General features: G+C 39.1%; 1 non-coding gene across 1 annotated transcript; it reads right to left on the bottom strand.

The window, feature by feature from the left end:
• Positions 1 to 3,561: 3,561 nt before the first annotated feature.
• Positions 3,562 to 3,669, bottom strand: LOC127742105 (small nucleolar RNA R71). Its single transcript, XR_008003292.1, has one exon. It is a non-coding gene; the product is annotated as a small nucleolar RNA R71 (small nucleolar RNA).
• Positions 3,670 to 4,943: the final 1,274 nt, after the last annotated feature.

Consider the following 4,943-nt stretch of genomic DNA (forward strand, 5'->3'; position numbering starts at 1 on the left):
TTTTCACACCCGTCTTGAGGTTGATCATCATTATTAGTCCATCCGGGTGGTGAACAAGGTGAATTCTCAACAAAGTGACCAACAATCCTCCTAGATCCATCTATTTGAGCACTATTCCCACCTTTGTATTCAACTCTTGAAGTATCAACTAAAATGAGCCTTGATTTGCAACGCCAACCACGAAACATCTTTCGCTTACGCTTCATCCCACAAAGCATCCTAAGTTGACCGTCCGTTTCAAGCAAGTCATACTCAAGTGGGATAATAAAGCTAATGGAAATGAATTTTACCCACTCAAATGAAGATGTAGATGGCAACCTAGGCAAAGATGCTTCCGAAGATCTTGACAAAGCATAACCAACCCTCGTTCTTCTATTTCTAGGGACTCCCACCTCTTCACAAGATCTCTTAATCTCAATCCTTTGTTCACCAATTTTATCTAAACCTTTTCCTTTACTCAAATCATAATAGGGAGGGTAAGAAAAATTTACCTCCTCAACACTTTCAAATCCAACCGGAGAAGGTTCTTCAAGCTCAAAAGATTTTTCACCACTAAGGCTTGATGCTTGCTCTTCATCACCAAGGGAACTCAATTCTTTCTCTATCCCATCCAAGTCTTCATATGGAATATGCCTTGGAAGGTGTGCACTTTGCTCCCTAGCATCAATTTCAATCATCTTGGAGGGGTTTCCTTCAACTCTATGTTCCCATGGGGGTTCCGCATCTCCTAAGTCCTCTACCGCTTCTTTCTTGTCTTCAACAATTAAAGCTTCCTCCAATTGTTCCAATACAAAGCAACTTCTCTCATTTCCCACTGGAGTTTCCAATCTCTCATTCATGCTATGTTCTTCATTTGATTCTCCACATGTAGCCATGGGAGTTCCTTGAGTGTTCAAGCATTGGGATGCTAATTGATTTGTTACCGCATCCAAGGCAGCCATGAAATTTTGCACATCCCTTTTCATCTCTTGTTGCCCTTGAACAAGAACACCAAGGGTCTCATTCATTGGAGGTTGGGGTGGATGAAAGGATTCATCATTTTGGGGGAAGGGTTCATAGTAGGAAGATGGTTCTTCTTGGTAGAGTTGTGGTGGTTCAATGTTTTCCATTCTTTCCACTTGTTGCACAACACACTCCATGGTTGCTTGAAATTGATCCAATGCTTCCTTGAGACGATCCCTTGACTCCTGTTCCTCTTGGATTATATGATTAGGATCATGTGGCTCTTGGATCAATGGATATGAATATTCTTCCATGTGAGGTTGTGGTGGAAAGTAGTATTCATCTTGTAGTTGAAAATTTTCATATATTGGAGGTGGTTCATCTTGGTAATAATGTGGAGGGGGTGGCTCTTGTAAATATTGATGTTGGAGTGGTGGTGGCTCTATGTGTGGTTCATGTGTCTCATATGGTTGTTGGTAGGATGGATATGGACTAGGGTCATATGAAGGTGGTTGGTGAAAGTGGGCTTGTGAGTGTGGTTGAGAGTTATGTTGAGGATATGGATCATAGGCATATGGTGGTGGTTCTTGAAAGTCACAAGGAGATTCACCATAGCCATTGGATTGATATGCATCATAGAATGGCTCTTCTTCATAGTGCATTGGTGGGGGTTGTTGCCATGAGGATTGATCATACGCATATGGTTCTTCCCACCTTTGATTGTTCCATCCTTGATACACATCTTAATTATAATCTCCACTTCCTACAACATAGTTGTAATCACACTCATAGCCAAAATGAGAATTCATGGTGAAAAGAGAAAATAAAAACAAAAACTACTAAGAAATAATGAAACAAAGTCCAACTAGCAAGCAATCCAAAAAAAATCAAGCTATTCACAATATTCACATATATACAATAACCAATAACATAACACCATTGCAATTCCCCGGCAACGGCGTCATTTTTGATGATTGGATTTTTGACGGTTTAGAATTTCACTAATGAAATCTCGTTGTAAAGTATAGTTTCTAAACCAAACAATAATCCTTTCATACAAAAATTTGTTTGTCACAAGTACAAACCCCTAAAATCTATAAACCGAAGTATTTAAACCTCGGGTCGTTCTCCCTAGGAATTTGTTTGTGAGTTGTTTTGGGGTTTTGATAAGAGGCATGAAAGATAAATGGCAAGAAAGTAAACTAACAACTATAAAAGGCTCTTGGCAAGGTATGAAAATTAGAAGTCCTATCCTAGTTATCCTTCTCAATTGTGATGAGAATTGTTCATTGCTACCACTTAGTTAACCCTTACTAAATAAAGGAAAGTCAAGTGGATGAATTGACTTGAGCCACAAGTCCTAGCCAACTCCCAAGGAAAGACTAGCTTTAGTGCACTCCAAACCAATTAGCAATCTCTCCAATTACCAATCAACAAAGGAATTAGATAACTCAAGTGTCACTAATTACTCTACCTAGGCCAAGAGGAACAAAATCTATACTATATCTAAAAGAGGCATTTCAACAAACACAAAAAAGGCAATAAAAGTAAACAACATAAATTTCAAGAATTAAAGAGAGATCTAACTACAAAGGCAAGATATCAACAATAGAAAAGCAAAGAAGAACAATTATTATGAATTACCTCTTATTTAATTGAAGGAAAATGGAAGGAACAATAGTAGATCTACAACAAAATATAAGAATAAGAGTAGATCTACAACAAAGTATAAGAACAACATAAAGGAAATTACAACAAAAGAATAAAGGAAGATGAATGTAACAACAAAGAATTGAAAGGTAGAAGTAGAAGAAAGAAAAGATTAAAACCTAGATTTAAGAACTAAACCTAATCCTAATCCTAATTCTAGAGAGAAGAGAGAGCTTCTCTCTCTAGAAACTACTTCTAAACTAATCCTAATGTGTGGAAATGAACTAATGGTAACTAACTTGTAAAGTATGAAAGTATGTCCATTCCCCCTTCAATCCTTGGCTTAAATAGCATCAGAAATAAGTTGGATTGGGCCCACAGGGCTTCTAAAATCGCTGGCCACGTTTTGCTTTAAGTGAACCAGGTGGCAACAACGGCGCGTCTGCGTACTATGCACGTGCGCGCCACCATACGTGTAGCAACTATGGCAAATCTTATATCGTTTCGAAGCCCCGGATGTTAGCTTTCTAACCCAACTGGAACCGTATCATTTGAATCTCTGTAGCTCAAGTTATAGTCATTTAAGTGTGAAGAGGTCGGCTTGACAGCTTTCCGGTTCTTTCATTTCTTCATGAGTTCTCCAACTTTTCATGCTTCTTTCTTCATTCCCTTGATCCAATCTTTGCCTCCTAAACCTTAAATCACTTAACAAACATATCAAGGCATCCAATGGAACCAAGGTGAGTTAAATTTATTTATTTTAAGATCTAAAAAGCATGTTTTCACTCTTAAGCACAATTAAAGGAGAATATACAAAACCATGCTATTTCAATGGATAAATGTGGGTGAAAGGTCATAAAATCTCTTAAAATCAATACAAGATAAACCGTCAAAATGGGGTTTATCAACTCTTGGGAAAAGCTAGTTAATGCCTTCTTGGCAAAGTTCTTTCCACCTCAAAAATTGAGTAAGCTTAGAGTGGAAGTCCAAACCTTCAGACAGAAGGAAGGTGAATCCCTCTATGAAGCTTGGGAAAGATACAAACAATTGATCAGAAAGTGTCCTTCTAACATGCTTTCTGAATGGAGCATCATAGGTATCTTCTATGATGGTCTGTCTGAACTGTCCAAAATGTCATTGGACAGCTCTGCTGGAGGATCTCTTCATCTGAAGAAGACGCCTGCAGAAGCTCAAGAACTCATTGAAATAGTTGCAAATAACCAATTCATGTACACTTCTGAAAGGAATCTTGTGAACAATGAGATGAATCAGAAGAAAGGAGTTCTTGAGATTGATACTCTGAATACCATATTGGCTCAGAACAAAATATTGATTCAAAAAGTCAATATGATTTCTCAAAGTCTGTCTGGAATGCAAGCTGCACCAGGCAGTACTAAGGACGCTTCATCTGAAGAAGAAGCTTATGATCCTAAGAACCCATCAATGGAAGAGGTGAATTACATGGAAGAACCCTATGGAAACAGCTAAAATCCTTCATGGAGAAATCATCCAAATCTCTCATGGAAGAATCAACAGAGACCTCAACAAGGTTTCAACAACAATAATGGTGGAAGAAACAGGTTTAGCAATGACAAGCCTTTTCCATCATCATCTCAGCAACAGACAGAGAATTCTAAGCAGAGCCACTCTGACTAAGCAACCATGGTCTCTGATCTAATCAAAACCACTCAAAGTTTCATGACTGAAACAAGGTCCTCCATTAGAAACTCAGAGGCACAAGTGGGACAACTGAGCAAGAAAATTACTGAACTTCCTCCTACTACTCTTCCAAGCAATAAAGAAGAGAATCCAAAAGGAGAATGCAAGGCCATTAACATGACCCACATGGCCGAACTTGGAGAGGAGGAAGAGATGGCCGAATTTGGAGAGGAGGAAGAGGCAGTGATCGCCACTGAGGAAGACCTCAATGGACGTCCACTGGCCTCCAATAAGTTCCCTAATGAGGAACCATTGGAATCTGAGGCTCACACTGAGACCATAGAGATTCCATTGAATTTACTTCTGCCATTCATGAGCTCTGATGAGTATTCTTCCTCTGAAAAGGACGAAGATGTCACTGAAGAGCAAGTTGCTAAGTACCTTGGAGCAATCATGAAGCTAAATAACAAGTTATTTGGTAATGAGACTTGGGAGGATGAACCCCCTTTGCTCACCAAAGAACTGGATGACTTGACTAGGCAGAGATTACCTCAAAAGAGACAAGATCCTGGGAAGTTCTCAATACCTTATGCCATAGGCACCATGACCTTCAAGAAGGCCTTGTGTGACCTAGGGTCAAGTGTAAACCTCATGCCTCTCTCTGTAATGGAGAAGCTAGGGATCTTTGAGGT

Source organism: Arachis duranensis, chromosome 9, assembly GCF_000817695.3.
Source record: "Arachis duranensis cultivar V14167 chromosome 9, aradu.V14167.gnm2.J7QH, whole genome shotgun sequence".
Taxonomy (NCBI): domain Eukaryota; kingdom Viridiplantae; phylum Streptophyta; class Magnoliopsida; order Fabales; family Fabaceae; genus Arachis; species Arachis duranensis.